The sequence below is a fragment of the Pleurodeles waltl genome, chromosome 1_1 (genome assembly GCF_031143425.1).
Source record: "Pleurodeles waltl isolate 20211129_DDA chromosome 1_1, aPleWal1.hap1.20221129, whole genome shotgun sequence".
NCBI lineage: Eukaryota > Metazoa > Chordata > Amphibia > Caudata > Salamandridae > Pleurodeles > Pleurodeles waltl.
In genome coordinates this window covers 367319379-367342445 of record NC_090436.1, presented here as the reverse complement: position 1 = coordinate 367342445, position 23067 = coordinate 367319379, and positions in this window count along the sequence as shown.

The following is a 23067-nucleotide window of genomic DNA, read 5'->3' as shown; positions in this document are numbered from 1 at the left end:
CACCAGGTCCCTCCTGGTCCCGGCAGCGTCATTTCCCGCTAATCGCAAGCTTTGTGTGTGCCAAGGCTTGTTGGTGGAATTCAGCACCACAAACCAGACTGCAATCATCCATACGGCGTGGGACATCTTCTGTACAAACCAGGAACTCGCATCTGTCTTCTTGGGTACATAACTGACTTTGGCCATCATTACAACCCTGCTGGTCGGTGATAAAGCGGCCGTAATACCGCCAACAGGCTGGAAGTAATAAATATGAAATAATGACCCCGCCGGAAACCGCTCAGACAGACAGCCACTTTAACAAACAGACCCCCAGGGCAAAATCAACAGGCACCACGGCGGTAACCACCAATAGCAGGTGGAAGACAATGTACCGCCCACAGTAATATGAACACCTATCTGCCACCTTTTCTGGGGCGCTACCAACAACATCAAAAGCCTGGTGGAAAAACTGCACAGAAGGGAAACGACTCACCTCTGGACACTCAAGGAAGAACCACACCACCATGGAGCCTTCTACCTTCTGCTCCATTACGAATGCCTGTGAAGACGACCACGGTGAGTACAGCCGCCTAGCACACAGGGGAGGGGGGTTAAAGAGAGTGACAGACACACGCAACCAGATGCGGTAACACAATATATACACCACATACTCCTCAGGAATAATGCAAGGACAACTACTATAGTGTTAAAAGGCTGTAATGAGATAAATATAGGTGAAATGTGTGCATCCAAATCAAAAAGTATATACATATTTACAATGCAAGGGGCACTGCCCAGTCCTCAATGTCCGTGGGCCACAGGGCCACATCACAAAGTCCAAGGCCCAACCTCACTCCTGCAACAACACGGAGAGAACACTGCAGGGGCATCAGGTCAAAAATAGACAGGCACCTCAGGGGTATGGGGAACGGGGGGCACCTCAGCCGGAAGATGGTACAACACCACTGGTCCTGGAGGGGGCAACATGCCCTGTGCGATGTCCTGGAGAGTGCAAAGCCACAGTCTCTCAAGTGGGTGGTTTGCCCACTGCTTGGTCCTGGGGAGTGCAAAGCCACAGTCTCTCAAGTGGGTGGTTTGCCCACTGCTTGGTCCTGGGGAGTGCAAGGCCACAGTCTCTCAAGTGGATGGTTTGCCCACTGCTTGGTCCTGGGGAGTGCAAGGCCACAGTCTCTCAAGTGGATGGCTTCTCCACTGGTTCTGGGGGGGGCTTTGTGCCCAGTGTGCTTCATCCTGGCAAGGAGGGGGTGAGTGGATGCCTTCTTCCACTAGTTCTGGAGGGGGCTTTGTGGCCAGTTTGCTTCATCCTGGCAAGGACGGGGTGAGTGGACCCAGTGTGCTTCCTCCTGGCAAGAAGGGGGGTGAGTGGATGCCTTCTTTCACTGGTTCTGGAGGGGGCTTTGTGCCCAGTGTGCTTCATCCTGGCAAGGAAAGGGTGAGTGGATGCCTTCTTCCACTGGTTCTGGAGGAGGCTTTGTGGCCAGTGGGCTTCATCCTGGCAAGGAGGGGGTGAGTGGATGCCTTCTTCCACTGGTTCTGGAGGGGCTTTATGCCCTGCGATGCAGATCTTAGGAAGTGCAAGGTCACAGTCTCTCACCTGGGTGTCACACCCACACGATTTGCAGGGGTCAGGATGCATTACAGTCCATGGAGTCAGGGCTACACACTGTCTGCCGGTGTTGACGGCTGCTCAGTAGTGGCAGTGGCGGTGCTGGTGTCAGGGCTGGCAGTGGTGGGGGGAGGCTCCAGCCAATCCCCTGCAGGCTTGGACGGCTGCCCACTGGGGCCGCTGCTCCTGGCAGCGGTGCTGGTAGCGGTGCTGGCAGTGGTGGGGGGAGGCTCCAGCCCATCCCCTGCAGCCTCGGACGGCTGCCCACTTGGCCTGCTGCTGCTGGCAGTAGTACTGGTGGCACTGCTGGCAGTGGTGGGGGGAGGCTTCAGCCCATCCCCTGCAGCCTCGGACAGCTGCCCACTGGGGCTGCTGCTGCTGGCATAGGTGCTGGTGGCGGTGCAGGTGGCCGTGCTGGTGGCGGTGATGCCACTGGTGGGGGGAGGCTCCAGCCCATCCCCTGCAGCCTCGGACGGCTGAACCACCATGGTTGGTGGTTAAGGCTCAGAATCAGTCCCAGCACCAGGCCTCCTGTCCTTTCTGCCTGTAGGTTCAGGCCCTTTGCCCTTGCCCTTGTAAGCTGGTGGTGCCTCCTTGCCCTTGCCTTTGCCATCTGGTGGTGCCTCCTTGCCGTTGCCATCTGGTGGTGCCTCCTTGCCATCTGGTGGGGTATCCTTGCCCTTGCCAGCTGGTGGTGTATCCTTGCCCTTCCCCTTGGCAGCTAGTGCAGGCACACGGCCAGTGCAGATGGGTGGTTCCTTGAAGCCTCTCACACCTGCAGTAGCTGCCTATACTACTGTGGCCGTGGAAGCCTGGGTTCTGACCGCCCAGGCCCGACATGAAGGACGTGTGGAGGGGTAGGAAAGAGGTCAATGGCGGAGAGGAAAAGCTTCTTAGGAACACTGGTGCAGGAGGAGGGTGAAGGTTTAGGAGTGGAGGAAGAGGGAGTGGTTGTTGGAGGTGTCTGTCTGCTGTGTTTGGGTGCAGGTGCATGGGATGGATGCTGTTGTGAGGTGGATGGCTGTTGTGTGCCTGAGTGCTTGTGTTTGTGTTCTCTGGGAGGAGGGGGCACAGACACAGTGGGAGAGGACACAGGGGACGTGTGCATGGATGTGGGGCTGGTGACTGCCAGTGAGGGGTGTGTAGTGATAGGCGTGATGGTGATGGAGGCAGTGGATGAGGATGTAGTGCATGCAGGTGTGAGTAGAGATGATACTGGGAGGGAGGTGGACGAGGAGGAGAAGGGGGACACAGTGGAGGCAGTAGATGCTGGTGTGTCTGCATCTTGGTGGTGTTTGTGTGAGTGCCTGTGTGATGATGTGTGGTGCTTTTGTTTGCCTGAGCCACTCCTGTGGGTTGTCTTGGATGCATGCTGGTCAGAATGTGTGCTTGAGATAGGTTGGGGGTCAGGGGAATGGGACTGGGCAGAGGAAGTTGGAGGGGGGAGGCTAGAGACAGGAACAATGGCTGCCATCAGGGAGGAGGCCAGAGCCTGGATTGATCTCTGTTGGGCCGCCATGCCAGAGCGAATGCCCTCCAGGAATGTGTTTGTTGCAAATGGCTTGCCAGCCCCTGGATGGCATTCACTATGGTTGACTGCCCAACAGAGATGGATTGCAAGAGGTCAATAGGGAGGTCAATAGCCTCCTCACACTGTCCAGCAGGGATAACTGGGACAGGGCCTGAGGTGCCTGGGGCACAGGAAACTCGCTGATGGGCTGCTGGGAGGGCAGTGCTGGTTCGGAGGTGGCAGCTGTACCTGTAGTTGGGGTAGGCACAGAGGTGTCCGCCACCACTAGGGAGCTTCCATCAGAGGAGGTATCACTGTCAGAACTGTCCCCTCCTGTCTACGCTGTGGTGCTCCCCTCGTCATCTGTCCCACTGGTGCCCTCACCGTCGGTGGATTCGGCCTCATGGGTCCTGTGGGCTGCAGCTCCCTCCGTCGCCGGTGCCTCTGCTTCTCCACCAGATGATGCTAATGCACAGAAGGACCGGGTGACAAAATAAAAAGGGGGGCAAGAGACAGAGGATACACTTGGTCAATGGCAGTAACACCACCACCGTTGGCGTACACGGCACACACACACACACACACAGGGAACCTCCCTACGCACTGGGCAATGCACTACCAGTCACAATGCTAGTCACCAGGCCATGGACAGAAATACCTAACACCAATTGCAGCATCCCTGAGACCCCCAGAGCCCTGCCCAGTAGAGGATGCCTACTAGCTTGGTTGGAGGTGGACTTTATCAGCCCCTGCCCAACATGTAACCTACCCTGCAATGTCTGGCCTGGCCTAGGGGCACCAACAGGCCCACATCACCCACCTGAAGATATAATGTGAAACTGTACTCACCCCCTTGTGGCTGCTGTGATGCCTCAAGCACCCATCCTGCTCCGGATAGACCACCGCCAGTAAGCAGAACATCAGGGGGGTCAGGGTTCAACAGGCACCCCTTCCTCGTTGGGAGGCCATCCCCAGCTGGGCCTCCGCTGTCTTCCTTGCCCAGCGTCTCAGGTCCTCCCAACGTTTGCGACAATGGGTGCTCCGCCTGCCATAGACCCCCAGGGTCCGCACATCATTGGCGATGGCACGTCATATACCCTTTTTCTGATGGGCGCTGACCTGCAGAGAAATAAACATAGTAAAAAGGTATCAGTCATACCGTCTGGCCTGTTACACTCATGGCCCACATATTCCTCCCGTCCCCTTACGCACAGACATTGCACACCATACATGCAGCACGCTGCCCAGGACCCTTCATCCACCCCCCCTTACACGAGGCCCTCACATACAGCACTACATGCATTTTTGCCCCAAGTATCGTGCTCACAGTGTACTCACCTGTTGGTCTGGAGGCCCATACAGCATTCGGTACTGGGGTGTGTGAGAAGGTAGCCTCTTTCTAGCCTTGTTACCCCCACTTTTGGCCTGTTTGTGAGTGTATGTCAGGGTGTTTTGTCACTGTTTTCACTGTCTCACTGGGAACCTGATAGCCAGGCCTCAGTGCTCATAGTGAAAACACCATGTTTTCAGTATGGTTGTTATGTGTCACTGGGATCCTGCTAGTCAGGACCCCAGTGCTCATAGGTTTGTGGCCTATATGTATGTGTCACTGGGACCCTGTCACACAGGGCCCCAGTGCTCATAGGTGTGCATGTATATGTTCCCTGTGTGGTGCCTAACTGTCTCACTGAGGCTCTGCTAACCAGAACCTCAGTGGTGATGCTCTCTCATTACTTTCAAATTGTCACTAACAGGCTAGTGACCATTTTTACCAATTTACATTGGCTTACTGGAACACCCTTATAATTCCCTAGTATATGGTACTGAGGTACCCAGGGTATTGGGGTTCCAGGAGATCCCTATGGGCTGCAGCATTTCTTTTGCCACCCATAGGGAGCTCTGACAATTCTTGCACAGGCCTGCCACTGCAGCCTGAGTGAAATAACGTCCACGTTATTTCACAGCCATTTTACACTGCACTTAAGTAACTTATAAGTCACCTATATGTCTAACCTTTACCTGGTAAAGGTTAGGTGCAAAGTTACTTAGTGTGAGGGCACCCTGGCACTAGCCAAGGTGCCCCCACATTGTTCAGAGCCAATTCACTGAACTTTGTGAGTGCGGGGACACCATTACACGCGTGCACTACATATAGGTCACTACCTATATGTAGCTTCACAATGGTAACTCCGAATATGGCCATGTAACATGTCTATGATCATGGAATTGCCCCCTCTATGCCATCCTAGCATAGTTGGCACAATCCCATGATCCCAGTGGTCTGTAGCACAGACCCTGGTACTGCCAAACTGCCCTTCCTGGGGTTTCACTGCAGCTGCTGCTGCTGCCAACCCCTCAGACAGGCATCTGCCCTCCTGGGGTCCAGCCAGGCCTGGCCCAGGATGGCAGAACAAAGAACTTCCTCTGAGAGAGGGTGTGACACCCTCTCCCTTTGGAAAATGGTGTGAAGGCAGGGGAGGAGTAGCCTCCCCCAGCCTCTGGAAATGCTTTGTTGGGCACAGATGTGCCCAATTCTGCATAAGCCAGTCTACACCGGTTCAGGGACCCCTTAGCCCCTGCTCTGGCGCGAAACTGGACAAAGGAAAGGGGAGTGACCACTCCCCTGACCTGCACCTCCCCTGGGAGGTGTCCAGAGCTCCTCCAGTGTGCTCCAGACCTCTGCCATCTTGGAAACAGAGGTGCTGCTGGCACACTGGACTGCTCTGAGTGGCCAGTGCCACCAGGTGACGTCAGAGACTCCTTGTGATAGGCTCCTTCAGGTGTTAGTAGCCTTTCCTCTCTCCTAGGTAGCCAAACCCTCTTTTCTGGCTATTTAGGGTCTCTGTCTCTGGGGAAACTGCAGATAACGAATGCATGAGCTCAGCCGAGTTCCTCTGCATCTCCCTCTTCACCTTCTGATAAGGAATCGACCGCTGACCGCGCTGGAAGCCTGCAAACCTGCAACATAGTAGCAAAGACGACTACTGCAACTCTGTAACGCTGATCCTGCCGCCTTCTCGACTGTTTTCCTGCTTGTGCATGCTGTGGGGGTAGTCTGCCTCCTCTCTGCACCGGAAGCTCCGAAGAAATCTCCCGTGGGTCGACGGAATCTTCCCCCTGCAACCGCAGGCACCAAAAAGCTGCATCTCCGGTCCCTTGGGTCTCCTCTCAGCACGACGAGCGAGGTCCCTCGAATCCAGCGACACCGTCCAAGTGACTCCCACAGTCCAGTGACTCTTCAGCCCGAGTTTGGTGGAGGTAAGTCCTTGCCTCACCTCGCTGGGCTGCATTGCTGGGAACCGCGACTTTGCAAGCTACTCCGGCCCCTGTGCACTTCCGGCGGAAATCCTTCGTGCACAGCCAAGCCTGGGTCCACGGCACTCTAACCTGCATTGCACGACTTTCTAAGTTGGTCTCCGGCGACGTGGGACTCCTTTGTGCAACTTCGGCGAGCACCGTTTCACGCATCCTCGTAGTGCCTGTTTCTGGCACTTCTCCGGGTGCTACCTGCTTCAGTGAGGGCTCCTTGTCTTGCTCGACGTGCCCTCTCTCTGCAGGTCCAATTTGCGACCTCCTGGTCCCTCCTGGGCCCCAGCAGCGTCCAAAAACGCCAAACGCACGATTTGCGTGTAGCAAGGCTTGTTGGCGTCCATCCGGCGGGAAAACACTTCTGCACGACTCTCCAAGGCGTGGGGGATCCATCCTCCAAAGGGGAAGTCTCTAGCCCTTGTCGTTCCTGCAGTATTCACAGTTCTTCAGCCTAGTAAGAGCTTCTTTGCACCAATCGCTGGCATTTCTTGGGCATCTGCCCATCTCCGAGCTGCTTGTGACTTTTGGACTTGGTCCCCTTGTTCCACAGGTACCTTCAGACAGGAATCCATCGTTGTTGCATTGCTGATTTGTGTTTTCCTTGCATTCTCCCTCTAACACGACTATTTTGTCCTTAGGGGAACTTTGGTGCACTTTGCACTCACTTTTCAGGGTCTTGGGGAGGGTTATTTTTCTAACTCTCACTATTTTCTAATAGTCCCAGCGACCCTCTACAAGGTCACATAGGTTTGGGGTCCATTCGTGGTTCACATTCCACTTTTGGAGTATATGGTTTGTGTTGCCCCTATCCCTATGTTTCCCCATTGCATCCTATTGTAACTATACATTGTTTGCACTGTTTTCTAAGACTATACTGCATATTTTTGCTATTGTGTATATATATCTTGTGTATATTTCCTATCCTCTTACTGAGGGTACACTCTAAGATACTTTGGCATATTGTCATAAAAATAAAGTACCTTTATTTTTAGTATAACTGTGTATTGTGTTTTCTTATGATATTGTGCATATGACACTAGGTGGTACTGTAGTAGCTTCACACGTCTCCTAGTTCAGCCTGAGCTGCTTTGCTAAGCTACCATTATCTATCAGCCTAAGCTGCTAGACACCCTATACACTAATAAGGGATAACTGGGCCTGGTGCAAGGTGCAAGTACCCCTTGGTACTCACTACAAGCCAGTCCAGCCTCCTACATTGGTTGTGCAGTGGTGGGATAAGTGCTTGAGACTACTTACCACTCTTGTCATTGTACTTTTCATAAGAGAAAAATATACAAAACAAGGTCAGTGTATATACACATAGCCAAAAAGTTTTGCATTTCCTCTTTTCACTCTTTTCTAAGTGCTGAAAAGTACTCCTAAACTTTCAAAAAGTTCTTAAAAGTTTAAAAAGTTTTTTCTGTCTTTCCAAAAAGTTCTGAGAACTTTTTTCCCTTTTTCTATCACTTTAACTCTCTCAAAAAAATGTCTGGCACAGGAAAAAATGTTGAACTGTCCAAACTTGCATATGATCACCTTAGCTGGAAAGGAGCAAGGAGTCTCTGCATAGAGAGAGGTTTGAGTGTAGGGAAGAATCCTTCCTTAGAACTGTTAATTAATATGCTTAGAGTACAGGATAAGGCCATAAGTGCCCAATCTGTAGAAAAAGTAGCTAATGGTTCTCAATCTGATCCAGGGACTCCCCCAGGAAAAGGTTCAGGAAAGAAACTTCTCAGCCTGCCCATTACTAGACAGTCTAGCATAGTTGGTACAGAGGTTGAATCACACCATACTGATGGTGTGCTCTCACATTATGCTGGTAGCCAAGCTGTTAGGGTGCCCTCTGTAAGGGACAGGTCTCCTTCTGTTCATTCCCATCATACCTCTGTATCTAGAAATGTCCCTCCCACCCACCCTGATGACAGATTGTTAGAAAGGGAGCTCAATAGATTGAGAGTGGAACAAACCAGACTGAAGCTCAAGAAGCAACAGCTGGATTTGGATAGACAGTCTTTAGAAATAGAGAGGGAAAGACAGAAGTTGGGTTTAGATACCCATGGTGGCAGCAGCAGTATTCCCCATAGTCATCCTGCAAAAGAGCATGATTCCAGGAATCTGCACAAGATAGTTCCCCCTTATAAGGAGGGGGATGACATTAACAAGTGGTTTGCTGCACTTGAGAGGGCCTGTGTTGTACAGGATGTCCCTCAAAGGCAGTGGGCTGCTATCCTATGGCTATCATTTAGTGGAAAAGGTAGGGATAGGCTCCTTACTGTAAAAGAAAATGATGCCAATAATTTTACAGTTCTTAAGAATGCACTCCTGGATGGTTATGGCTTAACCACTGAACAGTACAGGATAAAGCTCAGAGAGACCAAAAAGGAGTCTTCACAAGACTGGGTTGATTTCATTGACCATTCAGTGAAGGCCTTGGAGGGGTGGTTACATGGCAGTAAAGTTACTGATTATGAAAGCCTGTATAACACAATCCTGAGAGAGCATATACTTAATAATTGTGTGTCTGATTTGTTGCACCAGTACCTGGTAGACTCTGATCTGACCTCTCCCCAAGAATTGGGAAAGAAGGCAGACAAATGGGTCAGAACAAGGGTGAACAGAAAAGTTCATACAGGGGGTGACAAAGATGGCAATAAGAAGAAAGATGGTGAAAAATCTCAAGATAAGCATGGGGATAAGGGTAAAACCAAAGATCCCACTTCAAATCTTAAACACTCTTCAGAGGGTGGGGATAAAACAAATTCTTCCTCTTCTTCCCAACCTGCACACATTAAAAAGCCTTGGTGCTTTGTGTGTAAAAACAGAGGCCATAGGCCAGGGGATAAGTCCTGTCCAGGTAAACCCCCTGAGCCTACCACCACTAATACATCAAGCTCTAGTGCCCCTAGCAGTAGTGGTACTAGTGGTGGGACTGCTGGCAACAGTCAAGCAAAGGGTGTAGTTGGGTTCACTTATGGGTCCATAGTGGAAACTGATGTAATCAGTCCCAAGACAGTTTCTGTCACACCTAGTGGCATTGGCCTTGCCACACGGGCTGCTTGTCCCCTTACAATGGATAAGTACAGGCAGACAGTTTCAATAAATGGTGTTGAGGCCTTGGCCTACAGGGACACAGGTGCCAGTTTCACTTTGGTGACTGAAAACCTAGTGCCTCCTGAACAACACATCATTGGACAACAGTATAAGATTATTGATGTCCATAACTCCACTAAGTTTCTTCCCTTAGCTATAATTCAGTTTAGTTGGGGTGGAGTTACTGGCCCTAAGCAGGTGGTGGTATCACCTAGCTTACCTGTAGACTGTCTCTTAGGTAATGACCTAGAGGCCTCAGGTTGGGCTGATGTAGAGTTTTATGCCCATGCAGCCATGCTGGGCATCCCTGAGGAATTGTTCCCTCTCATTTCAAGTGAAATGAAAAAGCAAAGGAGAGAAGGCCTGAAAACTCAGGATCCCTCTCCATCAACAGGTAAAGAGGGTATCACAGTATCCCCTAACCACCCTACCATTCAGGATACCATTCCTGTGGTGGGAGAAACCTCTCCTGGGGTGGCACCTGTTCCAAGGGAATCATCAGCTGGCAAAGCTGGACTCCCTGAGGTGGAAGTACCTCTCTGTGGGATAACTAACATTGGTGAGAAAAACAGCACCATTTTAGTTAACATGGAGCATCCCTCCAACCCTCCCAGAGAAACTTTAGTGCAGAAACCCTGCACTACCTCACAACACTTAGGACAGCATCCCTGCCCTAGTGTGGAGCTCATAGGACAGCATCCCTGCCCTGCTCCAACTCAAGAGAAACAGCATCCCTGTTCTCTCTTCCAGCCAGATGGACAAAGTTTTTGCCCAGCTATGGCTTTTCTGAGACAGCATCCCTGTCTGGCATTTCCATCACTACAAATAGGTTCAGTGGACAATTCCCACTGCTCTAAACTAAAACTTACTGATAGAAACTCTGAAAATATATCTTCACATTGTTGCTTAGCTAAAAAACTTCAAACAGGGTGGTTTACATCCCCACAGGGAAGTAACCATATAGTGGATGATAAAGGGAGTAACCAGTCTATTGCAGAGCTACTCTCTACTTATCACCACTTAGACAATAAAGTCTCAACTGGCCAAGGTTAGCCTTATTGTCCTTCGTTTGGGGGGGGGTTGTGTGAGAAGGTAGCCTCTTTCTAGCCTTGTTACCCCCACTTTTGGCCTGTTTGTGAGTGTATGTCAGGGTGTTTTGTCACTGTTTTCACTGTCTCACTGGGAACCTGATAGCCAGGCCTCAGTGCTCATAGTGAAAACACCATGTTTTCAGTATGGTTGTTATGTGTCACTGGGATCCTGCTAGTCAGGACCCCAGTGCTCATAGGTTTGTGGCCTATATGTATGTGTCACTGGGACCCTGTCACACAGGGCCCCAGTGCTCATAGGTGTGCATGTATATGTTCCCTGTGTGGTGCCTAACTGTCTCACTGAGGCTCTGCTAACCAGAACCTCAGTGGTGATGCTCTCTCATTACTTTCAAATTGTCACTAACAGGCTAGTGACCATTTTTACCAATTTACATTGGCTTACTGGAACACCCTTATAATTCCCTAGTATATGGTACTGAGGTACCCAGGGTATTGGGGTTCCAGGAGATCCCTATGGGCTGCAGCATTTCTTTTGCCACCCATAGGGAGCTCTGACAATTCTTGCACAGGCCTGCCACTGCAGCCTGAGTGAAATAACGTCCACGTTATTTCACAGCCATTTTACACTGCACTTAAGTAACTTATAAGTCACCTATATGTCTAACCTTTACCTGGTAAAGGTTAGGTGCAAAGTTACTTAGTGTGAGGGCACCCTGGCACTAGCCAAGGTGCCCCCACATTGTTCAGAGCCAATTCACTGAACTTTGTGAGTGCGGGGACACCATTACACGCGTGCACTACATATAGGTCACTACCTATATGTAGCTTCACAATGGTAACTCCGAATATGGCCATGTAACATGTCTATGATCATGGAATTGCCCCCTCTATGCCATCCTAGCATAGTTGGCACAATCCCATGATCCCAGTGGTCTGTAGCACAGACCCTGGTACTGCCAAACTGCCCTTCCTGGGGTTTCACTGCAGCTGCTGCTGCTGCCAACCCCTCAGACAGGCATCTGCCCTCCTGGGGTCCAGCCAGGCCTGGCCCAGGATGGCAGAACAAAGAACTTCCTCTGAGAGAGGGTGTGACACCCTCTCCCTTTGGAAAATGGTGTGAAGGCAGGGGAGGAGTAGCCTCCCCCAGCCTCTGGAAATGCTTTGTTGGGCACAGATGTGCCCAATTCTGCATAAGCCAGTCTACACCGGTTCAGGGACCCCTTAGCCCCTGCTCTGGCGCGAAACTGGACAAAGGAAAGGGGAGTGACCACTCCCCTGACCTGCACCTCCCCTGGGAGGTGTCCAGAGCTCCTCCAGTGTGCTCCAGACCTCTGCCATCTTGGAAACAGAGGTGCTGCTGGCACACTGGACTGCTCTGAGTGGCCAGTGCCACCAGGTGACGTCAGAGACTCCTTGTGATAGGCTCCTTCAGGTGTTAGTAGCCTTTCCTCTCTCCTAGGTAGCCAAACCCTCTTTTCTGGCTATTTAGGGTCTCTGTCTCTGGGGAAACTGCAGATAACGAATGCATGAGCTCAGCCGAGTTCCTCTGCATCTCCCTCTTCACCTTCTGATAAGGAATCGACCGCTGACCGCGCTGGAAGCCTGCAAACCTGCAACATAGTAGCAAAGACGACTACTGCAACTCTGTAACGCTGATCCTGCCGCCTTCTCGACTGTTTTCCTGCTTGTGCATGCTGTGGGGGTAGTCTGCCTCCTCTCTGCACCGGAAGCTCCGAAGAAATCTCCCGTGGGTCGACGGAATCTTCCCCCTGCAACCGCAGGCACCAAAAAGCTGCATCTCCGGTCCCTTGGGTCTCCTCTCAGCACGACGAGCGAGGTCCCTCGAATCCAGCGACACCGTCCAAGTGACTCCCACAGTCCAGTGACTCTTCAGCCCGAGTTTGGTGGAGGTAAGTCCTTGCCTCACCTCGCTGGGCTGCATTGCTGGGAACCGCGACTTTGCAAGCTACTCCGGCCCCTGTGCACTTCCGGCGGAAATCCTTCGTGCACAGCCAAGCCTGGGTCCACGGCACTCTAACCTGCATTGCACGACTTTCTAAGTTGGTCTCCGGCGACGTGGGACTCCTTTGTGCAACTTCGGCGAGCACCGTTTCACGCATCCTCATAGTGCCTGTTTCTGGCACTTCTCCGGGTGCTACCTGCTTCAGTGAGGGCTCCTTGTCTTGCTCGACGTGCCCTCTCTCTGCAGGTCCAATTTGCGACCTCCTGGTCCCTCCTGGGCCCCAGCAGCGTCCAAAAACGCCAAACGCACGATTTGCGTGTAGCAAGGCTTGTTGGCGTCCATCCGGCGGGAAAACACTTCTGCACGACTCTCCAAGGCGTGGGGGATCCATCCTCCAAAGGGGAAGTCTCTAGCCCTTGTCGTTCCTGCAGTATTCACAGTTCTTCAGCCTAGTAAGAGCTTCTTTGCACCAATCGCTGGCATTTCTTGGGCATCTGCCCATCTCCGAGCTGCTTGTGACTTTTGGACTTGGTCCCCTTGTTCCACAGGTACCTTCAGACAGGAATCCATCGTTGTTGCATTGCTGATTTGTGTTTTCCTTGCATTCTCCCTCTAACACGACTATTTTGTCCTTAGGGGAACTTTGGTGCACTTTGCACTCACTTTTCAGGGTCTTGGGGAGGGTTATTTTTCTAACTCTCACTATTTTCTAATAGTCCCAGCGACCCTCTACAAGGTCACATAGGTTTGGGGTCCATTCGTGGTTCACATTCCACTTTTGGAGTATATGGTTTGTGTTGCCCCTATCCCTATGTTTCCCCATTGCATCCTATTGTAACTATACATTGTTTGCACTGTTTTCTAAGACTATACTGCATATTTTTGCTATTGTGTATATATATCTTGTGTATATTTCCTATCCTCTTACTGAGGGTACACTCTAAGATACTTTGGCATATTGTCATAAAAATAAAGTACCTTTATTTTTAGTATAACTGTGTATTGTGTTTTCTTATGATATTGTGCATATGACACTAGGTGGTACTGTAGTAGCTTCACACGTCTCCTAGTTCAGCCTGAGCTGCTTTGCTAAGCTACCATTATCTATCAGCCTAAGCTGCTAGACACCCTATACACTAATAAGGGATAACTGGGCCTGGTGCAAGGTGCAAGTACCCCTTGGTACTCACTACAAGCCAGTCCAGCCTCCTACAGGGTACCACCAGTCGCTCCAACTCCGCAGCAGTGTAGGCAGGGGCCCTTTCCCCAGTCACACAAGCCATGGTCAGTTCCAGACACAGGTCACAGCAGCACTTGCACTGTAGGTCCTCTCTTGTTGAAGGTCACGTAACAAGTGAGTGAACAGATAGAAAATGGCGATCACGTCCGCGGCGGTGCGTACCGTCATCGCCCGAGTACATCACCATTGGCCACTGTAAGGAAATGGCTCCCTGTTGCAGTTACCCCCCACTTTTTGACGGATACTGATGCTGACTTAACTGAGAAGAGTGCTGGGACCCTGCTAACCAGGGCCCAGCACCAGTGTTCTTTCACCTAAAATGTACCATTGTTTCCACAATTGGCACACCCTTGGCACACAGATAAGTCCCTTGTAAAAGATACCAGTGGTACCAAGGGCTCTGTGACCAGGGAAGGTCCCTAAGGGCTGCAGCATATTTTGGGCCACCCTAAGGGACCCCTCACCTAACACATGCATACTGCAATTGCAGATTGTGTGTGTTGGGGAGAAAAAGGCAAAATCGACATGGCATCCCCCTCAGGATGCCATGCACGCAAAATGCTGCCTGTGGCATAGGTAAGTCACCCCTCTAGCAGGACTTACAGCCCTAAGGCAGGGTGCACTATACCACAGGTGAGGGCATAGCTGCATGAGCAATATGCCCCTACAGTGTCTAAGTCTATTCTTAGACATTGTAAGTACAGTTGTGACCATATTAAGTATGTGGTCTGGGAGTTTGTCAAAAACGAACTCCACAGCTCCATAATGGCTACACTGAATAGTGGGAAGTTTGGTATCAAACTTCTCAGAATAATAAACCCACACTGATGCCTGTGTTGGATTTATTAAAAAATGCACACAGAGGGCATCTTAGAGTTGTCCCCTGTATTTTACCCAATTATTCAGTGCAGGACTGACTGGTCTGTGCCAGCCTGCTGCTGATAGACGAGTTTCTGACCCCATGTGGTGAGGGCCTTTGTGCCCTCTGAGGCCAGAAACAAAGCCTGCTCTGGGTGGAGGTGCTTCTCACCTCCCCCCTGCAGGAACTGTAACACCTAGCAGTGAGCCTCAAAGGCTCAGGCTTTGTGTTACAATGCCCCAGGGCACTCCAGCTAGTGGACATGCCCGCCCCCTGGACACAGCCCCCACTTTTGGCGGCAAGTCCAAGGGAGATAATGAGAAAAGCATGGAGGAGTCACCCACCAGTCTGGACAGCCCCTAAGGTGTCCTGAGCTGAGGTGACCCCTGCCTTTACAAATCCTCCATCTTGGTTTTGGAGGATCCCCCCAATAGGATTAGGGATATGCCCCTCTCCTTACAGGGATGAGGCACAAAGAGGGAGGAGGCACAAAGAGGGTGTAGCCACCCTCAAGGACAGTAGCCATTGGCTACTCCCCACCCAGACCTAAACACACAATTCAGTATTTAGAGGCACCCCAGAACCTAGGAAACTAGATTCCTGCAACCTTAACAAGAAGAAGGACTGCTGACCTGAAGCCCTGCACAGAAGACAGAGACGACAACTGCTTTGGCCCCAACCCTATCGGCCTGTCTCCCAACTTCGAAGAAAACTGCAACAGCGACGCATCCAACAGGGACCAGCGACCTCTGAAGCCTCAGAGGACTGCATTGCACCCAAGGACCAAGAAACTCCTGTGAACAGCGGCTCTGTTCTAAAACCTGCAACTTCTTTGCAACAAAGAAGCAACTTTAAAGTTTTCACGTTTCCCGCCAGAATCGTGAGACTTTCCACTCTGCACCCGACACCCACGGCTCGACTTGCAGAAAACCAACACCTCAGGGAGGACTCCCCGGCGACTGCGAGCCTGTGAGTAACCAGATACAACCTCCTGAGCACCCACAGCGCCGCCTGCAGAGAGAATCCTGAGGCTCCTCCTGACCACGACTGCCTGTAACAAGGGACCCGACGCCTGGAACCAACACTGCACCCGCAGCCCCCAGGACCTGAAGGAACCGAACTCCAGGGCAAGAGCGACCCCCAAGCAACCGTCTGCCTAGCCCAGGTGGTGGCTGCCCCAAGGAGCCCCCCCTGTGCCTGCCTGCATCGTTGAAGTGACCCCCGGGTCCCTCCATTACTTCCTATTCAAAACCCCAACGCCTGTTTGCACACTGCACCCGGCCGTCCCTGTGCCGCTGAGGGTGTACTTTCTGTGCCTTCTTGTGTCCCCCCCAGTGCCCTACAAAACACCCCTGCTCTGCCCCCGGAGGACACAGGTACTTACCTCCTGGCAGACTGGAACCGGGGCACCCCTGTTCTCCATTGAAGCCTATGTGTTTTGGGCACCTCTTTGACCTCTGCACCTAACCGGCCCTGAGCTGCTGGTGTGGTAACTTTGGGGTTGCCTTGAATCCCCAACGGTGGGCTACCTATGCCCCAACATTGAGACTTGTAAGTGTTTTACTTACCTTCAAACCTAACCTTCACTTACCTCCCCCAGGAAATGTTGATTTTTGCACTGTGTCCACTTTGAAAATAGCTTATTGCCATTTTTACAAAGACTGTATGCAATATTGCTTTTATTCAAAGTTCTTAAAGTATCTAAGTGAAGTACCTTACATTTAAAGTATTACTTGTAAATCTTGAACCTGTGGTTCATAAAATAAACTAAGAAAATATATTTTTCAATATAAAAACCTATTAGCCTGGAGTAAGTCTTTGAGTGTGTGTTCCTCATTTATTGCATGTGTGTGTACAACAAATGCTTAACACTACCCTCTGATAAGCCTACTGCTCGACCACACTACCACAAAATAGAGCATTAGAATGATCTCTTTTTGCCACTATCTTACCTCTAAGGGGAACCCTTGGACTCTGTGTACACTATTTCTTACTTTGAAATAGTATATGCAGAGCCAACTTCCTACATTGGTGTATCAGCGGTGGGGTCTAAGACTTTGCATTTCCTGGACTACTCAGCCAATGCCTGATCACAAGACTAAATTCCAAAAATTGTCATTAGAAACAGATTTTTGGAATTTGAGCTATTTTTCTAAATTTTTCAAAGTCCTGCTAGGGCCTCGTTTAAGTCCCTGTTAGCATTTCTTTTAGAGTTTAAAAGTTTTGTAAAAGTTTGGATTAAGTTCTAGAGATAGTTTTAGATTCTTAAAAAGTATTCCAACTTCTAGAGAAATAGGGGGTCATTCTGACCCTGGCGGTCATGGACCGCCAGGGCCAACGACCGCGGAAGCACCGCCAACAGGCTGGCGGTGCTTCTGGGGCCATTCTGACCACGGCGGTAAAGCCGCGGTCAGAAAAGGGAAACCGGCGGTTTCCCGCCGGTTTCCCGCCGGTTTCCCGCTGCCCCAGGAAATCCTCCACGGCGGCGCTGCAAGCAGCGCAGCCATGGGGATTCCGACCCCTTTCCCGCCATCCTGGTCCTGGCGGTAAAAACCGCCAGGAACAGGATGGCGGGAACGGGTGTCGTGGGGCCCCTGGGGGCATGGGCACTGCAGGGGCCCCCTAACAGGGCCCCATTCAGATTTTCAGTGTCTGCTTGGCAGACACTGAAAATCGCGACGGGTGCAACTGCACCCGTCGCACACCAGCAACTCCGCCGGCTCCATTCGGAGCCGGCTTCATCGTTGCTGGTGCTTTCCCGCTGGGCGGGCGGGCGGCCTTTTGGCGGTCGCCCGCCAGCCCAGCGGGAAAGTCAGAATGACCGCCGCGGTCTTTTGACCGCGGTACGGTCTTCTGGCGGTTCCCAGAATGACCCCCATAATGTCTAGCACAGAAGAGATGGTGGTGGAACTCAACCTCACCCCTTACCTGCATCTTAGAATGTCAGAGTTAAGTACTCTCTGTAAAATAAAAAAATATAAAAACTGGATCAAACCCTAACAAAGTACAGCTCCAGGAGCTTTTGGCAGAGTTTGCTAGAGACCACCCCTCTGAAGACAACCTTACAGAGGGGGAAACTAGTGACCTGGAGGATAACTCCCTCCCTCCTGTCCTAGTTAGGGAGACCAGGGTCCCTCAAACCCTGACTCCACAAGTGATAGTCAGAGATGCTGCTTCTCCCACAGGGGAGTCCAGCAACTCTGGAAGCATTGAGGGCAGCCTCAATGAAGATGACCTCCTGTTAGCCAGGAGTGCCAAAAGATTGGTTTTGGAGAAACAGCTCCTAGCCTTAGAGAGGGAAAGACAAGAGATGGGTTTAGCTCCCATCAATGGTGGAAGCAACATAAATAGGGTCAGAGAGAATACTGACATCCTAAAAATCCCCAAAGGGATTGTAACTAAATATGAAGATGGTGATGACAAAATGGTTCACAGCTTTTGAGAGGGCTTGTGCAACCAGAAAAGTATACAGATCTCACTGGGGAGCTCTCCTTTGGGAAATGTTCACTGGTGTCAACATCAGGGCAGTGCGCACTCTACGGGCGACTAGAATGCAAAAACCCAGCACTTTCAAGGTAACGTAATTTATGCATTGTGCTGATATGCTGTTGTTTAACCTTTAGCATTGCAGAGTTTAATCCTGAAGACTTATTTTCAAGGTGCTTATAAATACTGTTCATTTGCAATGTATTGCTGAAGACTTTCAGAGTGTGTCAGTGTGTGGTCCCTTTCCAGGGCCTTCTAGAAGCTTTCCCTGCAGCATGCCTGGGTGTGTTTGTGGGCTGGGCCAAGACTCTATATAAGGGAGCCAACCCAGCTCCATGTGCTCACTATTTAGAGGTCCCGGTGCAGAGCAGCAGCAACTGCCTGAGCTCCTGTTCCGGAGGTCTAAATTGATCTTCCAGGCCTTGCCCTTTCACTTTGTCGGTGATTCTTGATCAGGGCGGTAAGACGGAGGTTGGACTGGGCCCTCGATCCCGTTCTCGAAGGTTTTTGAGTTCTTGGGCCTAATTAGCATGATAAAATGATCTTGGTCTTCTGCATGTGAATGTGCGCTTGATGTTTTATGGCCTTTACATGCGGACGCTCGAATCGGCAAGACGCGCGATTCTTTACTCGTGTACAAATCTTGATATTCATTGTGCGCTACCATTTTATGGCATTTACAAGGTAGCATTCGAATCGGCAAGACGCGCGATTCATTTCCTGTGCTTAATTCATGTTATTCATTGTACGCTACCATTTCTTGGCATTCATAAGGTGGTATTCGAATCGGCAAGACGCGCAATTCATTTCCTGTGCCTAATCCAGGTTATTCATTGTACGCTATCATTTCTTGGCATTCACATGGTGGCCTTCGAATCGGCAAGATGCGGGATTAATTTCTTGTGCTAAATTCATGATATTCAGTGTGCACTACCATTTCTTGGCATTCACATGGTGACCTTCGAATCGGCAAGACGCGCAATTCATTTCTTGTGCTCAGTTCATGATATTCAGTGTGCGCTACCATTCCTTGGCATTCACATGGTGGCCTTCGAATCGGCAAGAACGTGCAATTCATTTCTTGTGCTTAATTCATGATTTTCATTGTGTGTTACCATTTCATGGCATTTACGTGGTGACATTCGAATCGGCAGAACGCGCGATTTATTTATTGTGTTTAAATCATGTTATTCATAGTGCACAATCATTTCATGGCTTTTACAAAACCTTTGTGGAAATCTGCAATGTGCGCAATTCATGTTCCTGCATTTTAAGAAAACTAAAGTGTTAGAATTCTAGATGTTTATATTGTATGTGCATAATAAGTCCCTCAAGTATAATTCATATGGTGTTATAGAAACAATTCAGATTATTTCCTGGTCCTTATGCAAAAGTTTATGCTTGAATTTGAAAAGCGTAATTCTAGAAGGTTCTGATTTTTCTAATCCATTTGTAACATTTCATTGAGCGGTTCATTGGAAAGTTGTATTAATCTTTCTTGATTCTCTCACAGGTATCTAGACATCTTGTGGCCTAGTTATTTAAGTCCATGCTTAAGGTATCTATATTTCCAGTATGACAATGCTTAGAGTCAGAGCCTAGTAATGATTAATATGATATAATCTTGATATTGTGTGTTTTAACCTTTTTGCTTCCTACAGGTCTTCTTCCCAGCTGTTCCCTACCTAATCCCCTTTTCCCCACATGGACTCTCTTAGACTCTGTGACATTCTGTAAGGAAATGCCTCCTTGGCATGGTTGCCCCCTGACTTTTTTGCCTTTGCTGATGCTATGTTTACAATTGAAAGTGTGCTGAGGCCTGCTAACCAGGCCCCAGCACCAGTGTTCTTTCCCTAACCTGTACTTTTGTATCCACAATTGGCAGACCCTGGCATCCAGATAAGTCCCTTGTAACTGGTACTTCTAGTACCAAGGGCCCTGATGCCAAGGAAGGTCTCTAAGGGCTGCAGCATGTCTTATGCCACCCTGGAGACCTCCCACTCAGCACAGACACACTGCTTGCCAGCTTGTGTGTGCTAGTGAGGACAAAACGAGTAAGTCGACATGGCACTCCCCTCAGGGTGCCATGCCAGCCTCTCACTGCCTATGCAGTATAGGTAAGACACCCCTCTAGCAGGCCTTACAGCCCTAAGGCAGGGTGCACTATACCATAGGTGAGGGTACCAGTGCATGAGCATGGTACCCCTACAGTGTCTAAACAAAACCTTAGACATTGTAAGTGCAGGGTAGCCATAAGAGTATATGGTCTGGGAGTCTGTCAAACACGAACTCCACAGCACCATAATGGCTACACTGAAAACTGGGAAGTTTGGTATCAAACTTCTCAGCACAATAAATGCACACTGATGCCAGTGTACATTTTATTGTAAAATACACCACAGAGGGCACCTTAGAGGTGCCCCCTGAAACTTAACCGACTATCTGTGTAGGCTGACTAGTTTTAGCAGCCTGCCACAAACCGAGACATGTTGCTGGCCCCATGGGGAGAGTGCCTTTGTCACTCTGAGGCCAGTAACAAAGCCTGCACTGGGTGGAGATGCTAACACCTCTCCCAGGCAGGAATTGTCACACCTGGCGGTGAGCCTCAAAGGCTCACCTCCTTTGTGCCAACCCAGCAGGACACTCCAGCTAGTGGAGTTGCCCGCCCCCTCCGGCCATGCCCCACTTTTGGCGGCAAGGCCAGAGAAAATAATGAGAAAAACAAGGAGGAGTCACTGGCCAGTCAGGACAGCCCCTAAGGTGTCCTGAGCTGAGGTGACTCTAACTCTTAGAAATCCTCCATCTTGCAGAGGGAGGATTCCCCCAATAGGGTTAGGATTGTGACCCCCTCCCCTTGGGAGGAGGCACAAAGAGGGTGTACCCACCCTCAGGGCTAGTAGCCATTGGCTACTAACCCCCCAGACCTAAACACGCCCTTAAATTTAGTATTTAAGGGCTACCCTGAACCCTAGAAAATTAGATTCCTGCAACTACAAGAAGAAGGACTGCCTAGCTGAAAACCCCTGCAGAGGAAGACCAGAAGACGACAACTGCCTTGGCTCCAGAAACTCACCGGCCTGTCTCCTGCCTTCCAAAGATCCTGCTCCAGCGACGCCTTCCAAAGGGACCAGCGACCTCGACATCCTCTGAGGACTGCCCCTGCTTCGAAAAGACAAGAAACTCCCGAGGACAGCGGACCTGCTCCAAGAAAGGCTGCAACTTTGTTTCCAGCAGCCTTGAAAGAACCCTGCAAGCTCCCCGCAAGAAGCGTGAGACTTGCAACACTGCACCCGGCGACCCCGACTCGGCTGGTGGAGATCCAACACCTCAGGAGGGACCCCAGGACTACTCTGATACTGTGAGTACCAAAACCTGTCCCCCCTGAGCCCCCACAGCGCCGCCTGCAGAGGGAATCCCACCGCTGTCACCAATGTAGGAAGTTGGCTCTGTATGTGCTATTTCAAAGTAAGGAATAGCATGCACAGAGTCCAAGGGTTCCCCTTAGAGGTAAAATAGTGGTAAAAATAGATAATACTAATGCTCTATTTTGTGGTAGTGTGGTCGAGCAGTAGGCTTATCCAAGGAGTAGTGTTAAGCATTTGTTGTACATACACAAGACAATAAATGAGGTACACACACTCAGAGACAAATCCAGCCAATAGGTTTTTATATAGAAAAATATCTTTTCTTAGTTTATTTTAAGAACCACAGGTTCAAGTTCTACATGTAATATCTCATTCGAAAGGTATTGCAGGTAAGTACTTTAGGAACTTCAAATCATAAAAATTGCATGTATACTTTACAAGTTATTGACAAATAGCTGTTTTAAAAGTGGACACAGTGCAATTTTCACAGTTCCTGGGGGAGGTAAGTTTTTGTTAGTTTTACCAGGTAAGTAAGACACTTACAGGGTTCAGTTCTTGGTCCAAGGTAGCCCACCGTTGGGGGTTCAGAGCAACCCCAAAGTCACCACACCAGCAGCTCAGGGCCGGTCAGGTGCAGAGTTCAAAGTGGTGCCCAAAACACATAGGCTAGAATGGAGAGAAGGGGGTGCCCCGGTTCCGGTCTGCTTGCAGGTAAGTACCCGCGTCTTCGGAGGGCAGACCAGGGGGGTTTTGTAGGGCACCGGGGGGGACACAAGCCCACACAGAAATTTCACCCTCAGCAGCGCGGGGGCGGCCGGGTGCAGTGTAGAAACAAGCGTCGGGTTCGCAATGTTAGTCTATGAGAGATCTCGGGATCTCTTCAGCGCTGCAGGCAGGCAAGGGGGGGGTTCCTCGGGGAAACCTCCACTTGGGCAAGGGAGAGGGACTCCTGGGGGTCACTTCTCCAGTGAAAGTCCGGTCCTTCAGGTCCTGGGGGCTGCGGGTGCAGGGTCTCTCCCAGGCGTCGGGACTTTGGATTCAAAGAGTTGCGGTCAGGGGAAGCCTCGGGATTCCCTCTGCAGGCGGCGCTGTGGGGGCTCAGGGGGGACAGGTTTTGGTACTCACAGTATCAGAGTAGTCCTGGGGTCCCTCCTGAGGTGTTGGATCTCCACCAGCCGAGTCGGGGTCGCCGGGTGCAGTGTTGCAAGTCTCACGCTTCTTGCGGGGAGCTTGCAGGGTTCTTTCAAGGCTGCTGTAAACAAAGTTGCAGCCTTTCTTGTAGCAGGTCCGCTGTCCTCGGGAGTTTCTTGTCTTTTCGAAGCAGGGGCAGTCCTCAGAGGATGTCGAGGTCGCTGGTCCCTTTGGAAGGCGTCGCTGGAGCAGGATCTTTGGAAGGCAGGAGACAGGCCGGTGAGTTTCTGGAGCCAAGGCAGTTGTCGTCTTCTGGTCTTCCTCTGCAGGGGTTTTCAGCTAGGCAGTCCTTCTTCTTGTAGTTGCAGGAATCTAATTTTCTAGGGTTCAGGGTAGCCCTTAAATACTAAATTTAAGGGCGTGTTTAGGTCTGGGGGGTTAGTAGCCAATGGC